The 21,829-nt window shown below is 32.7% G+C and overlaps 1 protein-coding gene across 4 annotated transcripts in view; it reads left to right on the top strand.

The window, feature by feature from the left end:
- The window catches only part of SCLT1 (sodium channel and clathrin linker 1), a 186,011-nt gene that overhangs the window by 5,283 nt on the left and 158,899 nt on the right, over positions 1-21,829 (top strand). The window lies entirely within an intron of this gene.

The raw sequence follows: 21,829 nt of genomic DNA, 5'->3' as shown, positions 1-21,829 counted from the left end.
TATTTCTTTTTTCTCACTACTCTATACTCCTGCCACTCAGATTTTTAAAAAGAGAAAAAGCAAAACTTAACTAATACAGCAGGTATGTGACAGTATATACAATATTCTTCACTCATAGTAAGAAATTGATTTTTTCAACTTTTCTCCAGAGTCAAGATCCATTTTTTTTAGTGACACATTGAGTTTGTTTTTAAACTAGATGTCTTAAATATGTACAAAACATATTTGATGATTACAAAAGGCATTAGACTTAATTAAAACAAAATATAATTATAAAGTCTCTTAACAAGGAATATCTTTTGCATATGTTTGGATCATATAAGATTCCTTTATAAATGCATCTCCAGAGATAACAGTTCAGGGACATTCTAAAACAATAAAACACATTTAACAAAGGCATTTCTCATTGTTATGAATATACTGAGTCCAAATGGAAGACAGTTTCTGTGTAGGTGATGAGATCCTTCAACTTTTCCTGTTTGTTGATGATGCTATTGTTAATTGTATGAAACCTCAAATTAATATAGAGTATCCTTAATGAAATCTATAATGACTCTGAGATAGGTTTAACTATACATAAGAAGAATCATAGATAAATTGTATCTTTTGGCCAGATTATAGAATCCAATATATTGGGCAGTCCATTGACTTGATACATTGGTTCATATATCCAGGTTAAGTTCCATATGTATACAATGACCTGTTCCTAGAATAGAATAGGAAGAAGAGTGACCTGAATTATAATTGGGACATATAATGCTTTTAATAATCCTAAATCGCTTCCTGATATATGGCCTACCTTTTTTATATTCCTTTTCTCTCAGTGATGCTCAGTGATGGTTGAAAATTCCAGAATACCCAGATCACTGCAGAATCAAACTTGTGGGTGACCCAGAAGTTAGTGAGGAGACTCAGAGGGAGTGCAAGTAAGCTGTAGCTTCTATACACTGAATGACCTATACTGGAGAAGAAACTTAAAGATTATCTCACCAGGGAATGTATCATGAGAGAAATAAGGCAAATCATTGAAAAGACATAATAGCTAATTCCTTTACTTATACTCACTAAATGCAAAAAGATCTAGGGGAAATCTTCTAGTATATTGGATTATCTCTGGATAGAAGAACATGGACAAAAGTTTAGTTGAAAAAAGATGGATGAATTGTATCATACACCAATATGGATGGAGGAATCACAGCAAAGACCCAGGTGCACTGAAATATAAGTAGTAGCTTAGAACCCAAGTTCTTAAACTGTGTTTTGCGACCCCATCTGGTGCCTTGTAACTTTTAAATATAAAGGTTGCAAAATTATAAGTTAACAGCAAATATTTGATTTGTATACCTATTTTATATATCTAGAGCACTCTGCAGTGATTTTCACCTAGCAAGGTGACATGAACTCACAAGATCCTAGATGCTCTCTTATTATTTTCTTGCATAGTTTAGATTTTAAATCCCAGAGTCATGTAAAAATATCTTGGAAAAAGTTTAAGAAGCCTTGGTATAGAAGATAGTGACAAGGAGAAGTAAACTGGAGGATGGAAAAAAATGGATGTTCTATAAGAAAATAGTCACAGGATTGTGTAAGCTCAAAATGAGCTAAGTTGGGCTTTGAATCCTTTAAGCAACAAAAGAACTGTGTATAACGGTCAAAAAGAGAACAGGATACTTGGGATGGATAAAAGAGAAGGCAGAACTATACAAATGGTAGTCTGCTTCTTTTTTCTTCTGCCAAGGAAACAATAGACAATAACTTCTAGAAAGGAGTTAAAACCTAAATTATATAAGGAGATGATAAGAGAACACTTGGATTCATGTCACTTTGCTCAGGTGAAAATCATTGCAGAGTGCTGTATGAATTGGTAAATATGATTGTGGCTCTATTAATGGTATACTTTTGAAATATTTCAAAGAATGTGTCATAGAACTAAAAGGAGGCAAATGTTATTCTAGTTTTCAAAGAAGGAAAAAGAATAGTGTCTGGAAATTATAGGTTAAATTTGACCAATTACAAAATCTAGAAAATAGTATTCAAACAGTAGTTATTGATCTCTAAAAAGGACAGGAGACAACATGATTTCAAGAATAGGTTATTCCAGATTGACTTTTTAAAATAGGGTCCCTAGATCAAGAGAATGCATAGATATAATATATATATAGATTTCAAAACATTTTATAGTTTCATGTTCCTGTTTTGGATACGCATAGAGATGTTAGATTATTTTAAATAGTAAAGTTACACTTATTTGAAACTAGGTCACAAAATCACAGGATAATAGTTTTAGAATTGGAAAAAATCTTAACAGCCATCTCATTTAATCCATATGCCCAAAGCAGTTCTTACTATAACTTGGTAAGTGGTTGTCCAAGCTCTGCTTCAAAGTTTCCAAGAGGGTAGAACCTACCATCTTACAAAGATACCCCATTCTACTTTTGGTCTTCCAATTTGGTTAGTGAGTTCTCTGCATCAATATTATTCTCTTTAGACAAATTTCTAATTGTTATAAAGTTGAGTTTTCCTACCCCTTGTGTTAGCTCTAAATTTTTCTCTGAAATCTCCACACATTCTACTCTTTAGGACCCTAAAACCTCCTCTACATAACAGCCTTCGACTTCTTGAAGATAGCTGCCATGTTCTGTGATAAACAATCCCCTTTTCCTTTAACTGATCTTATATGATATAGACTTCAGGTTTATCACCAAATGTTCCTCTTTTGGACATTTTCCAGCTGATCATTGTCCTTGATCAACTTAATCAAAACTGAACATAATATTTCAGATGAAGGCTGATGAAGACAGTTTAGTGTGATTATTATCCTGATATTCCTGGAAGCTATGCCTTACTTAAAGAGCCCATGATCACATTAGCTTTTTTTGATTGCCATATCATATTGCTGACCCATTTTGACTTGTCCACTAAAACCTCTAGATCTCTTTTATAATATTGCTCATGAAGTTGATCTTTCACAATTTATTTTGGATCTTGACTGTGTCATTCATATGTTAGTTATCACTCTGTGTTAGCTGTAGTTTCACTAATCATGGTCATCTACATCTTTGTTCAGATTATTGGTAATAATTATAAAAATAATGGCATTTACATAGTGCTTTAAGGTTTGCAAAGTGATTTAGAAATGTGCGATTCCCACCTTCCCCCTGGCCATAACAACCCTGGAAAGTGGATAGACACTATTATCCCCATGGTTATAAATAAGAAAACTGAGGCTGACAACAGTCAAGTTATTTGTACAAATAGTGTTTAAGGTTATAGTTGAACTCAGATCCTCTTGAATCTAAGTCCAGTGCTCTTTCTACTGTATCACTTTAACAGGTTTTTAAGAAATGTTTTTATTGATATCTTTTGCTTTTTATACAATCATAATTTACCCGGTATGTTTCTTCCAACCATTTCCAAAGAATCTTCCCATATAACAAATGGCATTTTTAAAAAGACAAAGAAAAAAAAAGAGGGAAAAATCAGAATTACTCATCAAAAATGTCAGAAAATTTGAGCAATGTACAACATTGTGGGCCTTCCACATCTCTTGAAATTTTCTTAAAATTTTGAATTCCAAATCACTTCTCTCCATCTAGTCTCTTTTTACTTATTAAGAAGGCAAGCAATATAATGCCCATTATACATGTTAAGTCATGGAAAACAATATTAATTCTTTGGAATAGAGTTGGATCCTTATATTTATCTCAACAAAGTCTTTCACACTTGATCATCTTTACATATATTACTATTCCTGTGTACAATGTTCTCTTGTCTTACTTCATTTTACATTACTTTATGTGACTTCTCAGTTTTTCTGAAACCATTCCCCTCATTTATTCTTACAGTATAATAATATTCTATCACAATCATGTATTACAACTTATTCAGTTTCGATTTCCAATTCTTTGCCTCCTTAAAAAGAGCCAGCATGAATATTTTTGTACATATGTTCCTTTTTCTTTTTCTCTGATCTTTTTTGGATACAGACCTAATAGTGGTGTTGCTAGATCAAAGGATAAATATGCACAGTTTTATAGCCCTGTGGGCATAGTTGCAAGTTTTCTCCTGAATGATTGGACCACTTCAGAACTCCACCAGCAGTACATTAATAGGCTTACTTTCCCTCATCTCTTCCAGCATTTGTCACTTTTTTTTCTATCACATGCCAGTATGATAGATGTGAGGTGATATCTCAAGAGATGTTTTAATTTGCATTTCTGTAATCAGTAGTGATTTAGAGCATTTTTTTCCCCATGGGATTTGATAGCTTTGTTTTCTTCTGAAAGAAGTACACTTTGGCTATTTATGTCCTTTATTTTTTCTAAATATCCTTTTATCATTTAACAATTGGGGAAGGACTCTTATTTATGTAATTTTGACAGTTCAAAATATGTGGAATAGAGAGATAAGATGAAGAACTTACAAGAATATGTGAATTCTTTTTCTGTATTTTATTTTCATTATTTCTGTGTTTCCCTATGATCTGTATAATATGTGCAGGTATATATTTACTTGAGCCTTGGCCAACTATAAACATATTTACTTAACCTGAGCTGATGGCATTTATCAATATTTGACATTTATCAATATTTAGTCTATTGGCATGATCACTGTCTGTTTAATTATCTAAAAGCCTGAGGGCCTGGTGATTTTGGGGAAACAGAAACCTTCCATTCCAATCTCTCCCAAAAGCAACAACCAATTAGATGCCTCCCCCCTCCTTCTCAGTGCTCTCTTACTTGTGATGTAATCTCTTGTATAAGAGCTGTGGATCTTTAATACTTTTTTAGCCCTCCTACCACGAACTTTTTCTTTCCCTTATCTCGGTGATAGAATGGCTCATCCTCTGGAGGTTTAATCAACAACCTTTCTGCTTTCTATTTTGAGTGATTTATGAGTAGTCATTTTGGGTAAGGGTCTTCTACATTCCTCACACAAATGTATTTGAGAAATGAGGCCTTTTCAAGAGAAATTTACTATTAAAACTCTTAGTTAATGGTTTTTCTTCTCCTTTTAATACTTTGGTTTTGTTTGTACAAAAACTTTTTTTTTTAATTCCTGTCAGCAGAATTATCGATTTTGCTTCCCAACATCTCTCTTTTGTTTGTTTATAAATTCTTTTCTCGTCCATAGATGTAATACATTAATTTTTCCATGCTCTCCTAATTTGCTTACTATATCGTACTTTATATATAAATCATGAATCTGTTTTGACTTTATTTTGGTATGTAGTTTGAGATGGTTTTTGTTTAGTTTCTACCAGACTGCTTTCCAGTTTTCCAAGCAATTTTTTTTCTTATAAATACTTCCTTCTTTCAAAACTTGGATCTTTTGAATGTTTTAAATATTACATTATTATGGTCATTTACTACTGTAAATTATGTACCTAATGTCTTCCATTGATCTATCCCTCTATTTCTTAGCCAGTACTAGATTATTTTGTTTATTGTGTTGTAATGTTGTTTGAAATTTGCAAGGGCTAGGCTACCTTCCTCCCTCCTCTCCTCTTTTTTATTGATTCCCTTGATATTTCTTGACTTTTTGTTTTTACAAATGAATTTTGTTTTTATTTTTTATGAGCTTTATAAAATAAGTCTTTGCTAGTTTGATTGGTATGGAACTGAATAATTTAGCTTAGGAAGAATTGTCATTTTTATTATATTAATTCAACCTGTGCATGAGCCACAAATTTTTCTATTCGTTGAGATATCTTTATTTCTATGAAAACCATTTTGTAATTGTTTTTATATAGTTCTTGGGTTTGTCTTGGCAAGTAAATTCCCAAGTATTACCTATAGTCATTTTAAATGGAATTTCTCTTTCTAAGTCTTTCTGGATTGTGTTGGTAATATATAAAAATGCTGATGATTTAGATGAGTTTATATTATATTCTGCAAATTTGCTAACACTAATTATTTCAACTAGTTTTTTGATTCATTCTTTGAGGTTCTCTAAGTACACCATTATGTCATTTGCAAAGAGTAATAGTTTTATTTCTTTGCTGATTATTTTTATTGCTCCATTTTTTTCTTGTTTTATTGCTATAGATAGCATTTTCATATAATACTGAATAACAGTGAGAGTGGGCATCCTTTCTTTCACCCCTGATCTTATTGGAAATGCTTCCTATTTATAGCCATTAAAGTTAATGCTTGTTCTTGGTTTTACATAGATAATACATATCCTTAAAGAAAGACTCTATTTATTCCTATGTTTTCGTGTGTGTGTGTGTGTGTGTGTGTGTGTGTGTGTGTGTGTGTGTTTTAATAGAAATGGTCGGATTTTTGTCAAAAGGTTTTTCTACATCTATTGAGATAATCATTTGTTCTTGAAATGATCACTTATTCTTATACTTTTCCTAATACTGAACTTAGCTTTCCATTCTTGGTATATGTCATGGTGTATGATCTTTGGGATATACTGCTGATATCTTCTTGCCAGCATTTTATTTCAAATTTTTGTACCTCTATTCATTCAGGAAATTGATCTATAGTTTTCTTTCTCTGTTTTTGCTCTCTCTGGTTTAGGTATCAAAACTATAATTATATCATAAAAGGAATTGGATAACACTCCTTTACGTATTTTTTCAAAGAGTTGATATTTTTCCTTCAATGTTTGATAGAATTCACATGTGAATCCATCTGGTCCTGGGGATTTTTTTCTTAAGGAAATCATTGATCATTTGTTTTTTTTTTTTTTTTCTTTTTTTAAGACAGGGTTATTTAAGCATTCTATTTCCTCTTCTGTTAGTCTGGACAGTTTTTATTTTTGTAAATATCCATTTCATTTAGATTATCAGTTTTACTGACATAAAATTAGGTAAAACACTTCTTAGTAATTGCTTTAATTTCATCTTCATTTGGTGATATAGTTACCCCTATCGTTTGTGATACTGGTAATTTGGTTTTCCTCTTAATTAAAAAAAAAATTAATCATTGTTTGTCTATTTTAATGACTTTTTTTTAATAAAACCAGATTATATTTTTATTTTTAGCTTAATGTTGTTGCTTTTTTTACTTTCAATTTTATTAATCTCACATTTATGATTCAAGATTTCCATTTGGCATTTAATTGGGGATTTTAAATTTATTTTTTTTTGTTTTGTGAAGGTCTCATGTACATCTGAGAAAAAGGTATATTTCTATTCCCATTCAGTTTTCTCTAAAGGACTATCATATATAACTTTTCTAAAATTCTATTAATCTCGTTAACATTTTAAAATTTTATTTTGTAGTCAGATTTATCTAGTTCAGAAAAGGGCAGATCAAGGTCCCTTATTATATAGTTTTACTATTTCCTTCTATAACTCATTTAGTTTTTCCTTTAAGAATGTGGTTACCATACTACTTGGTGCCTGTATGTTTAGTGTTGCTCTGCTTTTATTATTTGTGAAACCTTTTAGCAAAGTAGTTTCCCCACTTATCTCTTTAAATTAGATCTGTTTTTGCTTTGTCTGGGGTTATGATGACAATAACACTTGCCTTCTTTTTTTTATTTCAGAAACATAATAGATTCTGGTCCAGGTTCTTATTTTAACTAAGTTTTGTATGTGTATATTTTTGCATTTCAAATGTGTTTCTTGTAAACAGATTTTTAATCTGTTGTGCTATATGCTTCTATCTTATGAGTGAAATCATCCCATTCACATTCTCAGTTATTATTACTAACTGTGCATTTCCCTCCATCTTATTTTCTTCTGTTTAGCCTTCTCTATCTTTATCTTTCTTCTTCTCTTCCTCTCTTTCTTCTTTTCCCCCTCCTTTCTTCTCTCCTGTCTCCTCAAAAATATATTTTCTTTCTGACCACTACCTCCCTCAGTCTTCCTTTTATCATTTCCTTCCCTTAGACTTTATCTCTCCTTTTTATGTGCAGAATGAATGCAAAAGTGAAAATGAAGTTACTAATAAAGTCACATGAATGCTTAAAGGTATGAAAGTTAAATGTGTAAGTGTTGAGGATTGAGTCTTCCCTCTTTAAACCAGTTTAAATGAGAGTAAGATTCATTTTCCTTTACCCTTTCCACTATAAAAGCTCTTCCTTGAACACCTCTTTTATGTGAAAGTTTCCTCCATTCTTTTTCTCCCTTTCCTCTTCTCTCAGTACATCCCTTTTTCTCAACTCCATTTTTTTGATCATCCCAGTAAAATTTATTCATATCCAAGCCCTCTGTCTGTGAGGATTCTTCTTAGCTTTCCTCATAATAGTAAAGTTCTTAGGAATTATGTGTCATTTTTGCATATAGAAATGTAAACAATTTAATTTTATAAATCGTTTATGATTTCTCTTTCATGTTTACTTTTTTATGTTTTTCATGAGTATGGTATTTGAATGTCAGATTTTCAGTTCAATTATAGTTTAAGATCAAAATCATGAATGTTTGAAGTCCTTTATTTCATATAACTATTGTTTCCTTCCTAAAGGATTATTCTTGGTTGTAATCCTAATTCCCTTGCCTTCTGGAAAGTCATATTCTAAGCCCTATAATCTAAATCCTTTGTGATCTTAACCGGGGCTCCATGATATTTGAATGCTTTCTTTCTGACTGCTTTTATTTAGTATTTTCTCCTTGATCTTGGAACTCTGGAATTTGGCTATAACATTCCTGGGAGTTTTAATTTGGGGATCTCTATCAGACAGTGGTTGATGGTATTCTATTTAGCCCTCTGATTCTAAAATATGTAAGCAGTATTCCTTTGTAATTTCTTAAAAAATGGTGTCTGGGTTATTTTTATGGTCTTGGATTTTAAGGTGTCCAATAATTCTTATCTCTTCTCAGTCTGTTTTTCAGGTCAATTATTTTTCCAATAAGATTTTCTCCTATTTTTTTCTTTTTTTTTACTTTGTTTTATTTTTTGATTTCTCATGAAGTCATTTGCTTCTAGTTGTCCAATTCTAATTTTTAAGGAAACAAAAAGTCAAATTCTTAGTTTTCTCTTGTCTATCATAATCCATTATCACATAATCTTACTGTTACTGATGAGAGCAAAACTAGACAGCCTTGTAAAGTTATGTAAAATCACCAACAGAAAGTTATACAAACTCAAATAGTCCTACATCCTCTGGAGAGAGGATGAATCTCTAGTGAATGACTCTTTATATATACAAACTCAAATGGTCTCACACCCTCTGGAAACAGGATATCCAGAGAATGACTCTTTTCATATCCAAACTTAAATGGTCTTGCCTATTCTTAGATTTCTGAATAAAATTGAACTTCAGAAAATGTCTCTTTGCAAAAATCACTTCTCTCTTGAGAATGATATTGCCCGCCAAGAAAGCCTTTATCTTGGTGTCTCTCTTAACAAGAAAAACCTTTTTTATCACAGCCTTTGAGTAAACAAATTTCCTTCCCTATGAGCCCTAGTCTTGGAAAACAAGGAAATCTCTCACCTAATCCTGCCACACCTCTCCTTCACCACCCTGCCTGAGCCCTTGTCTTGGAAAACAAGGAAATCTCTCACCTAATCCTGCCACACCTCTCCTTCGCCACCCTGCCCTCATTATTACTATGGACAATGTTTGGTTCTGCTCATTTCACTTAGTATCAGTTCATGTAAATCTTTTCAAGCTTTTCTGAAATCAGCCCCTCAACTTTTCTTACAGAATAATAACGTTCCATTACATTCATATACCATAACTTATTCAGCCATTTCCCATCTGAGAGGCATTCACTCAATTTCCATTTCCTTGCCACTACAAAAAGGGCTATTATAAACATTTTTGCACATGTGGGCCTTTTCCCTTTTTTATGATTGTTTTGGGATACAGATCCAGTGGACTCATGGCTGAGTCAAAGAGTATCTATATACAATTTGATAGCCCTTGGGCATACTTCCAAATTGCTTTCCAGAATGGTTGGATCATTTCACAACTCCATCAATGCATTAGCATCCCAGGTTTCCTACATCCCTTCCAACATTTATCATCTTTTTCTGTCATCTTGGTCATTCTGAGAGCTGTGAAGTAGCACCTTAAAAAGTTGTTTTAATTTACATTTATCTAATCAATAGTGATTTCGAGCATTATTTCATATGGCTATAAATTGTTTATTCATATTCTTTGATCATTTATCAATTAATGAATGACTTGTTTTCTCATAAGTTTGACTCAGTTCTCTAAATATTTTAGAAATGACACCTTTATCATTGTATATAACAATTGTTTTCCAGATTTCTGTTTCCCTTCTACTCTTGGCTACATTGGTTTTGTGTGTGCAAAACCAATTTAATTTAATGGAATCAAAATTATCCATTTTGCATTTCATAATGTTCTCTAGTTCTTTTTTGATCATAAATTCCTCCCTTCTCCAAACATCTGATAGGCAAACTATCCTGGCATACTTTTTTTTTTTTTTTTTTTTAAAAACCACTTCATTTCTGTAGGGAGAAGATGATGAGAAACTTTTCTTTTTGGAACTAAAAAAAAAAAAGCCATTCTTAGGCAGTTTCCTAGAATATTGAGAGGCCATACACTTATAATCTGTGAGTAGTTCCTACTTTCATGAAATTTAGATTTCCTCATTTCTAAAAAGAAAATTCAACGAGATCATCCCTTAAGATCTCTTGCAGCTTTAAGTGATAGAATGAGCAGCATTTATTGAATTTTTACTATGTATCAAGTATTATAAATACAAAAAGTTAGACTTTACCTCCTTTTGAGAAGTTTAAAATCATTTTAAAGGAGTTTTTATTCTAATAGGGAGAATTAATACACATAGAGAAATCGAGGATCCATGGAGGGTCAAGTTACTGGGATTATGAGTGGAGACAAAGAGGAATAATTGATATACCCCTTTCAGAATTAGTGGCAGAGTTAATTTGTTGTTGTTTTCTTAAAGCTTTTTATTTACAAAACATATGCATGGGTAATTTTTCAACACTGACCTTTGCAAAACCTTCTCTTCCAAATTATTCCCTCTTCCCCCCATTTCCTCCCCTAGATGGTGGATAATTCAATACATGTTAATTATGTTAAAATATGTTAAATCCAATATATCTATATTGCTGCACAAGAAAAGTGGATCAAAAAAGGGAAAAAACTGAGAAAGAACAAAATGCAAGCAAACAAAAACAGAAAGAGTGAGAATGCTATGTTGTGTTCCACACTCTGTTCCTATGATTCTCTCTTTGGGTATAGATGGTTCTCTTCATCACTGAGCAATTGGAACTGGTTTGAAGGCAGAGTTAATTTGATCATGGCTTCAGTACTGGGGCAGAAGTTAAGGGGTTAAGTATGGTGTGGTGTAGCCTCTGTTGGTTAGAGAATCAAGAGAAAAGTTAAAGTGCATTTGCATCTTGCCTAAAATAGTGAACCAGGTAAAGCATATATCAATCAAGGTAACAGAAACTCATGTTCCAAAAGTGAAAGGATTAAAAACTCTTAAGATGTAGTTTCAGGTCCCAGGGGCAAGGCCTCATGAGGCATGTAATGGTAATAATATACATTTCCATAATGCTTTTCTCTCTTTTCGCAGTGGCCTGGTGATTTAGAAAATAAAATGTTATCTCAGTTTTACAGAAAAGGAAATATTAAGTAACATTCCTATAGATACTTAATTAGAAAGTGTCAGAACCCACTTCCTACAGATACACTTTTTGGGATAGGCCATATGCAGTCAAAAATCAGAACAACCTATAGAACTACAGTCCTACAACAAGCTGAGACTGAAATATGGCTGTCACCATACAAGTTATGGATGTTGGTGAAATTTCAGTATTCATCAGTAGCAGTAAGCATTCTTTTATCCTTTTCAACTGCCTGCCTGTGAAAGCTGAGTTTTTCAGCACTAATAATAACAAAGAATAAGAGTGAGATTCTTCTCTCAATTGAACAAGAACAATGAATGTATTTGTTATTTATTTATTGTCAATCAGAACTTTTGTGTAAGAAATAACAAGTTTCTGTTTCTTATTAATTACCCAGACCCTTGATTGTAAGTCATTTAATTTTCTATTTATATGGGCAAAAATAAATTTTGAAAAATTGAGCATTTTTCTTTTGTTTCTTTTTAAAAACTAATCACTGGATATCATCAAGTACTTACCTAGGAGTTAAACATGTTTTCCTACAAATCTAAGTAACCATTCCTGAGATGCAACTAAAGAATGAATTCTTTAGACTCCTGAAGTCCTAAACTGGGAGCTTGGTTAAAAAATAGAAGACAATTCATTTTGCAAGTACTATGCTTACTCGTTTTGCAAATGATGGACTTAAAACAATTCAGCAAAATAGGAAATAAAAGTATATTGTTTTGTCCCCTTTTATAGTTGAAAAAATTGGAACTCAGAGAGCTGAAGTAATATGTGACTAGCACGTTGAATATTATACTTATCTTTATGCCATCCATGTGCATTTGAACTCAGAGGAACTTATGAGAAGTTATGGATTTAAGTCTGACATGTTATAACAGCATTATCCCTAGGCAACTTTCTAGAAGTTGACCATTAGAAAGTAAAGGAAGTTCCTTATCTGGAATACCATTTAAGAGATCAGTCCCATCCAGAAAACAAACAAAAATAGTTCATATTAATTTCACTTGATAAGTAAATTGATCCTAAGTATTGTGTTCCATTCTGGGCATCCCCTTTTTAGATTAGCTGAAGGAATGCAGGATAGTGAAAGTATCAGCCATCAGTGTGAGTATTGATCAAAGAAGTTTGAAGAGAAGATTGAGGTGGAAGGTCAGAAATGATTATTTCCTTAATATTTAGAGAATTTATAAGATTGAAAAAGGATTAGACTTTGTGGTTTGTCCTTGAAGGCAAAATTAGAAATGGAAATGAACAGACATTTTAGATTCCTCTAAGGAGAAAAAAAAAAAGCAATCTAAAACTTTCTGGCAGTTAGATCTAAGAATTGTATTAGATGGTCACTTGTTGGGAATGTTTTAAAGATTATTCTTAGATAGGTACAGGTAAAATCAGGTGGCTTCTGAGATTCTTTTCTGCCCTGAGAGTAATTGGTTAAGCTTATGATAAGTATTCAGGTGATATTCAGTTTTTTAAGAGAACAATTTTAACATTTCTTATAGAAAGAATATAATCTAACTACCAGGAAATATTGATTCTGCCTGGGCCACCGACTTAATAAATGACTTTGGGGAATTTGAGGCTTAGATTTGCCCACCTTTGAAATGGTATAATGCCTTCCCTCTCTATCTTACAGGCTTCATGTGGGGATAAAATGAAATAATTTGAAAGGAAATCAGTAAACTATTAGTCTAAGCATGTATTCAAAATACTTTATTAAAGAAATATGAATAAAAGCTTTATCAACTACAGAAACCTTGAGTGCTACATATTAAGAAAAAGCAATGGTGGTAGGTGTTAATGTGTTTATGCTTACTCTTCAGAACATTGTTTTGATCAGTGCTATTTTATGATTAAATTTGTTTTATTATTATGAACTTGACAGACATTTCCACATGCAGATTTTAAAGAAGATTATATATAAAATTATGAGTATTATGTACAGATTTTTAAAAAATATTCAACAAACTTACCAGCATGCTGGTTCCAAAGCTGGGCTACTTGTCTTTCTCAGCTTCTGAATATCCTTCTGCTCTCTTCTCAACAAACATTTCCTAGGTAGCTACTCTCTTCTAGGTATTGAGAATACAAAGACAAAAAAAAGTTTCTATCCTCAAATAACTTATACTTTAGGGGCAGAGGTTCAAGAGGAAGATCATAACATGTATATAGTTACGGAAATGTAAAAGTATTTCAAGAGCAAAATAGCACTTGTTTAGGGGGAGTACAGGAAAAGACTGTTGTAGGAAGTGGCTCCTGAGCTATATTTTGAGGAACACTTGGAGTTCTTCGAGTAAAAGTGAGGTATAATGGGTAACTGGAGCATGGAAGTTCATTCCATGGACCTCCTGTCTTTCCCCCCTTCCCCCATATCTGGAAGGAAGAAATCAAAAAAGGAAGGAAGGAAAGAAAGAACAGAGAGAAGAATGGAAGAAGGAAATAATCCTTTATTCACCGTATAGTCTACCAGGCACTGTGCTAAGATAAAGCTTTACAAATGTTATTTTATCCTTACAACAACCCTGGGAGGTAGATGCTGTTACCTATTTTTTCAGTTGAGGAAATTGAAATAAAAAGGGATTAAGGTTTTTGCCCAGTGTCACAGAATTAGTAGATGTTCAAGATAGGATTTAAATTCAGGTTTTTCTTAATTCAGGTCCCACACTCTATCCCCTATACCACATAGATGCTAGCCTGCCTAAAAGTGGTGCCCCCATTGGCTTGTGTTTTGCTTCCTGCCCTGCAAATGTTCACTAGATAGATATTTTTGACAACTGTATTCAAGAAGTCTTCACTTTGAACTAGGATGGTTGAAGGAGTAGTTGAATGGCCCTGATAGATAAAGCCTAAGCAGTCATTCCTTTTGAGTCCTCTCAAGCAAGGAAACTTTCTTTGCTTAAGAAGGCTGTTTAGGTAGATAGTCACATTGATACAAAGAATTACATTTTTAAAAACACTTAGAGAAGGGCTGGCATTTAAAGGACTAATATCCCACTATTGCAGCATACACCATTGCCTCCTATATTCTTGGATTAAAAAGAAAAAGAATTTAAGTAACACTTAGTAAAAGATTCTAGCCTAAATTGCATGTGCAAATACTAAGGAAAACAGGGTTACATTGTGCATTGTAAGCAGAATTTGGGATTTAAACAACTTCATTGTTTCCCAGAGTATACACAGGGATGTAGAGCCACTAGATATTTTTGTGGTTGATCATCCTTCATATGTGATTCTCTTCTGCAACATCAGTCTCCTAGTGAAGTATTGGGAAAAGTCTTAAGCATTTCTCAAGGCTGGTAATTCTGAGTCAGATCTGTTGATGTTTTCTAGCCCTCACTTCACTAAGGTATGGAGAAAGAGATAGCTATTGACTGCATTTTAATTGGGAAAACAAGACATGTGGTGCATGATATTATTACTAAGTTGACTAAAAAGGGTCACACAGAGAAGAGATTAATTATTGTGGGTAGATGGATGGGTGAGGGTCGAAGACACCGTCTTGAAGGAATGAAGCCAGACCTTGAGGGGTGGGTAGAATTTGGATAGGCAGAGAGAGGAGAGTGAAAAGATTTCCAATTAGGGATAAAAGTGTGAGTAAAAATAGGTGGCCAAGTGTGGGCATGGTGTATGTGGAGGACATTTCCTACCAGCTGTACTCCTTGGATTGTTCTCCACAAGTGCCTAGGAAAGCTGAGCACCAGGAAACTTATTATCCTTCCAGATTGTTTCAGTTTTGACACTCATACTTCATCAATACCCTCATTATCCTTTGACCTTTTGTTTGGATAGTTGGAGGGCAAAGTAAAGAACTCCTCCCCAAATTTCAGTTAAAAGTAGGCCAGCCAATTCTTTATTTTCCACCAGCTGTACTCTTTGGACTTGAGATCCCAAACTACATCGAGTACTTTCTTCTCCCTCTCCTTTTCAGTTATTTTTGTATATTGTCTTCCCCATTAACTTCTTAAGTGCAAAGACTGTCTTTCTTTTTTTTATTTGTATTCCCAGTACTGAACACAGTGCCTGGAACATTGTAGGTGCTTAGTAAATTTTTATTGACAAGATCAATTTGAGCTCAAGATTGTTACAGTACAAACTACTGCCAAATTTGGCACTCGACATTCAACTGATATATATTCTAATGTCCATCTACCATTCAGACCTTTTATTGAATGTCCCCTCTACATCCTTTCTACCAGTGGAATGGTGAAAGTTTGTCTTGTCAGTTCTTTACCTTCTTCAATACTTTTGCATATTCATTTGTGTATATTAATTTCAATGATATTTATAATGTCTTTTATGTGTCATAAATCCATAAAAGTTGTATTTCATTCTCTTATTATGATGTTTTTAAAGTTTCTCTGTGTCCTCAAAGGCCATGTCAGCAGAGCCCAGCTCTGGCAGGGCTTCAAGTGTCGAACCAGCAAAATTTAGTCTTTTGAAGTCAAGGCTAGCAAGTTTCAGAAAGGCTCTTAAATGGAAAACTGACCACTAGATAGTGATTGGGGGTGGAGTGGGGAGCATAACTTGTTTTGAAATTTTTGACTGTGGATTTTGATTGTCCAGGGGTATTCTATATTAAGTTATGGATGTAGAATGTCCCTTATAATATTTTATCTAATAGTGTTTTCATAGACCCAGTTAATAATGTTATATGTGGTATATCTTTCATTTTTTTCTTCCTTTGGAGCAGCTGGATTTGTGTTATTTGGTTAAGAAGAGAAGAGAATTTTGTGAATCATGCTTATGGAAATATTGACTTTGCCTTATAAATGGAAGGTCACTTAAAAAGTACAAATTATTTTGTTAAGGTAAAATAGTTATATGTACTATTACATTGTTTTTATGCAAGTAGTTATAATAATTGGTTTCAAATTAAATAATTTTTCATTAAAGCAAGAAAACCTATCAGAAGCACCAAGTAAAAGTTATACAGGAACCTCTACATTTCAGTTACTCTAGAAGGAAAGTCAGCCAAAGACAGATATAATATGGCCTTCCTATAAACTAATAAAGTGATCTAGTACTAGGAAGACTTTTTTATGTCAGTATCTACTTTAAGAGGTTCAGTAACATAAACTGAGGACAGCATTCTTGTGTATCTCATTTGTTAGAATTTAGTATTATACTAATCAGATTGTCAACAAGCATTTTATTAAGGGCCTTAATATGTGCAAGGGACTGTGTTAAGCACTAAGAATACAAAGAAAGACAAAAATGTGGCTCCTGCACTCAAGAAGTTCACTTTCTAATGGAGGGTGTATGAAGTGTTCTGGTAGCAGAGTTGAAAGTGATAAAACTTCATTTCTTTTAAAATATTCTGCACATTTATAGTCCAAACTTTAAATAATTCAAATTAGCATTAAATTTGTGATATTTAATATAGTGCAAACTAAATATTTAAGCACTGTGAAAAGATATGTAAGACTACAGTAGTGATCAGAATAAGGCAGAATTAATCAGCAAAAACTTTAGATAGGAGTTTTGAGCTATGTCTAAAAGGAAGATGATATATATATGGGAACTGGAGTTGAAAAGAGAAAAAGTCACAGATGTGTAGTATAAGCAATAGATGTGACTGGACAATAGAGGTTAAAGTAGAAGAGTAACAAATGAGGTTAAAGAAATATAAGTGAAACAGTTGGGGGAATGGGAAGAATCACTTGAAGTAAGGAAGGTACCCAAACAGTAAGGTTTTAGATGTGAAACAGCAAGTAATAGAAATCTTTTATAATTAGAGATAATATTTGAGGAAGGTTATTCTGGCAGTCCATATCATAGTCTCTAGTAATGAGTACTAGGACTATGCTAGTAATAATAAAAATGAAGGAAAAGGGGACAAATCAAAGTAAAGAAGAATTAATATATTTTGTTTAGGAATTTGATAGGAAACTTAAAAGAAATAATCATTTGAAAAACAACTGCAACGTAAATCTGGGAAACCAAAAAAGATGGCATTGCTATATATCACTGATGATCAGGAAACTGCAAAAAACTACTTGGGGAAGGTTGAAAGTATTCCATAAAATATTCATTGGTATAAACAGAAACTTGGTTTCTTGAAGGCTATGCACTCTAGAAAATAAGTTTTGGAACACCCAGTGATGTTGTAAAAGCTTCAGATATGATCCTGACAATAGCATGCCACCTGAAATAAGCTTTGGAAGGCCTACTGAGCTATAAAGACTTTGAATATGGTATTAGCAAAGGACAGTGTCTGTTGGACAACAAGCTGGGTTGTAGCTAAATATGGAAGGCTTTTCCTGACAGATGTCCATTAGGTGAAAAATTCTTTGCATGCCCCATGAAACTGAAATACAAAATGCTACTCTGCTAATCAATCAACAGCCAAGCCTGTATTAAATGTCTATTGTGTATTAAGTGCTGGAAACACAAAGACAAAAATGAAACAATTCCTGCTTTCATGGAATTTGCATTGTGCTGCAGGACTGTATATGTATTTTAAAGTATACATAAAATAAATGCATGGTAACAATTTGAAGGGGTACAAGCAACTGTGGTGATCAGGAAGAGCTTCACACAGAAGATGGTACATGAGTAGAGTTTTGAAGAAAACTGGATTTTAAAAGACCAATATTAGGTCGGGAGTACATTGCGTTGATGAAGGGGAGCTAGTGCAAAGACAGAGAACAGAAAGGTCTCTGGTGGGAATGTCTTGTGTGAGGTGCAGTCAATCAAAAAGCGATTATTAAGCTCTTACTATGTTACAGTCTTTGTGCTAAGTATGCAAAGAAAGGCAAAAAAAAAAAAAAAAAAAGTAAACATTAAAAAGAAATGTTGTAGCATCTGATGAGGACTGGAGGAAAATTCTACAGAAGAGAGTTTGACCTGAATCTTGAAGAAAGTTGATAGCAGTAGTGTTTATTTTGTACCACTGTTGCCACATTTGTTTTGATGTTGCTTCTTTTTGTGGCTATGCTGGGCATGTGGGCTTTTGTTGAGGAGTAGTAATTAGCATACTGAATCCGAGTATGTCCATTCTTTATTTGTGGTATTATAGCTTGCATAGGAGAGTCCTCTTTCTCCTTCCCCTTTTATTTTTGTACTCTCTCTCTGCCTCCAAAGAAACCCTGAGAAATGTCTTACATCCTTGGTAGCCACTCCTACATGAGTCCTGAGCTAAACTTGACTGATAGAGAGAATAAGGTAGTGGGGTTATGTGTATGGTGAGATGGCTTCTTTGGCATTTGAAATATAAAAGGTTGAACCTGAGGAAAAAGTGGTTCCAAGGTTATTTTTGAGCTGTAGTTGTCTGTGGATCACCTTCTTGAGTTTCTGAGTTGGTGACTAAGGTAAAGGAGAAGAGCATTTTATTTTTTTGATGTTCTTCTCATCTCATTAGTGAAGTTGGGTTTTATTGACTTATGATTAAAGAGTACTTTATTCTGTTTTAACTTTTGACCTGAATTACTGATCTGGCTCAGTAGGAAGGCCTGATTTGGATTATAAAATATTGAAAAGTGAGTAATGTGTAATGCAGTTGAAAAGGTATGTTTGGGCCAGTTTGTGAAGGTTTTGAGTAAGGGATGTGGTCAGAAACGTATTTTTAAAAAATCATTTTGGCAGCCATGTGGAGGATGAATTGTAGGGAATTACCTAAGAAAAGAAAACTCGTTGGTAGGCTGTTGAAGTAATTCATTTGTATAGTGTGGAGGACCTCACCTGGGATGATGGTCGGTGGGGTAGAAGGAAGGGTTAGATACAAGTGATGATAGGCAGGAATGACAAAATCTGCCAACCCATTTCTATATGTGGAATGAAGGAAAGTGAGGAAATCAACACAGCAGTTGTGAACAAGAGTGATTGGAAGTATGGTATTACCCTTGGCAAGGAAAGTTCAAAAGAGAAATAGACTTAAAGTGAAAGATACTGAATTCCATTTTGTACACATTGAGCTTGAGATGTTTCTGGAAAAGCCATTTAAAAGTTTCTAATTGATATGGATTTGCTTGAATAGATAGCTTTGGGAAGGAGTAAGGCCACTTCATCATGTGAGGTGGGAGTGAAAGGAGAAGATAGTGGCAGTTATAATTGTGAAATGTTTTACAAAATAAATAAAAAATAATTTGTTGTTTTCTAAATTAGTATGTCACCAGAAGGAGAATTTGTGTTTGTTTAATATTACTGCTTTAGGAGTTACTTATTTTAAACAATATGATCTTTTTGTCATTGATTTTTCAATATATATATCATCTTCGTGTCTGTTATTTTTTCATAGAATACACTATTAAAAATAAAATGAAATATCAGTTTGAGTAGTTTCATTGTGAAGATCAGAGGTTTACTAGTGAAGTAAAGAAAGCTAGAACTGAAAAATCAAATCTTGTTAGGATACTTGTATTAATGAAGATTTTATATGGAAAAGAAAAAAAATAATTTTGCAGGCATAAAAATATTCAATTATATAGGTAACTAAAAGTGAATTATAAGCTTATCTATTTTTTTAAATTAAAAAAAATTCCAATGACTTTTCTGATAAAAACATATTAATAGTTTCAACAATACTTAGAAAAATTAAAGTTGTTGAGTTATGAAAAATAGAATTGATAAATAGATAAGAATATTGCCAAATGTTTTAGAGTCTCAGAGAAGAGGTAGAGATAGTAACTATCTGGGAAATTGGAGAAATTTCCCAGGAAAAAAGAGGATGCCTTCTACTTTGTTGGAGATGTAGGGGGAAGGTTTATTAAGTAAAGGGAACAAAGGCTGGGATTAAATAAACTATCAGTTGTGTACACGTTTGAGAAAGTTGGAGAATAAGGGTGGAGAGATGAATTGGTAGTTTATTGTTGGAAGAATTAATGTCACACCAGTTAATTTAGATTTTCTTTGGAGGCAGTGGGGGTTTGTCATATTTGAGAATCTCAGAAATCATGCATATAGTATTTTGACTAAGAACTTTTGAAGAGATATAAAGGAGCATTTCACATTAGTGGTTCTTTTAGAAGCATATTCTTTTTTATTTGAAAGACAATTGCCTTTAATTTAATGGACTTATTGGGTTAGTGTATTTTTTCTGTGATTCTCCTCTTGTAGTCATTTTAGTTATTTATGATAATGAACACTGTTTGAGTTGAAATAATAAATACTTTTTCCCCTGAGATTTCTATATTGTTCTCTTTAACAATGTTTCCTTTTTATTTTTGTAGGATTAGTAACATATTTAAGGGTTTCTGTTTAATCTGTGGTGGCAGAGCTTTTAAAGCTCTGATCATAAGATCATGGAATTAAAACTGAAAGAAAAGCCATTTTAGAATGGAGAAAACAGATTAACAATTTGCAAATAATGTTAGTAAAACTTTACAGCTCCTATTAATGCATTCATATGGGAATTATTCTTTTGCTATAATCCTGAAATTTAACTTTTTATTTTAATAAGACATGAAATGGAAATAAATTGAAAATATTTTGATGAAAATAGTCACCAATTAAAAAATTAGAACAGTTAACTAGCAGTAATCTTTGGACTATAAACGTAGAGCTAGAGCCTGACCACATCATCAAATTAGTACTAGAAATATAAATTTGAAGACAAATAGATATTTTCAACCTGTTTCAGTAGTCAAGTTGAAATTTTTGTGTTTTCCTAATGAATTTATTTTTTATTCATTAAAAATAACAATTTTTAAGACATTTTAATTCAGTTAATTTGGTCAGAAGATTTATTCCAGTAGCCCAGAGACAATGTTATTTGGAACAAAAATTAAAGATCCTATTATAGTTATTATTTATCTTACTTCATCTAGTCCCTTCCTTTTGGGAAGATTGGCAAATAAATATGTTACTGGTTTTCTTTCTTTTTTCAATATCCTTTCTACTGTCAAATAAGTAGGTATCTTTTGATATATATTCTTTTCTTTTTTTTTCCTCCTGTATCTTGCACAAATAGCCTCTTTTTCATTTAGTCATAGACTGTTCAATATGGTTCAAGACCATAGAATTCTGATCTTCTATAAAAAAAAAAAAGAAAATTAATAGTTTTAGCTTTCTATAATTAGCAACTTTATCTTGAATTATAAGCCTACCTTTTAAAGTAATATTAACTGGATTCTCTTGCTTCCTGTAATTACTTTTCTTTGACTTATCTTGATTAAAATTCAGATAAATGCTGAATAAAAGAATTACTTAGTGAGAAGACTTTCTGAAAAACATTTCCCTTTGTAGTCTGACTTATGGATCCTCTGACTGGCTAAAATCTAGTTGGTGGTACCAGAAGCTTGTAGATAACTTTTAACTGTGACCAATTGGAAAAGCAAGTATTGAAGCAAGGGAAATAGTATGGA

The sequence above is a fragment of the Antechinus flavipes genome, chromosome 6 (genome assembly GCF_016432865.1).
Source record: "Antechinus flavipes isolate AdamAnt ecotype Samford, QLD, Australia chromosome 6, AdamAnt_v2, whole genome shotgun sequence".
In the NCBI taxonomy this organism is placed as follows: domain Eukaryota; kingdom Metazoa; phylum Chordata; class Mammalia; order Dasyuromorphia; family Dasyuridae; genus Antechinus; species Antechinus flavipes.
Note: the sequence above shows the minus strand (reverse complement) of the source record. Positions and strands in the feature narration are given on the sequence as shown.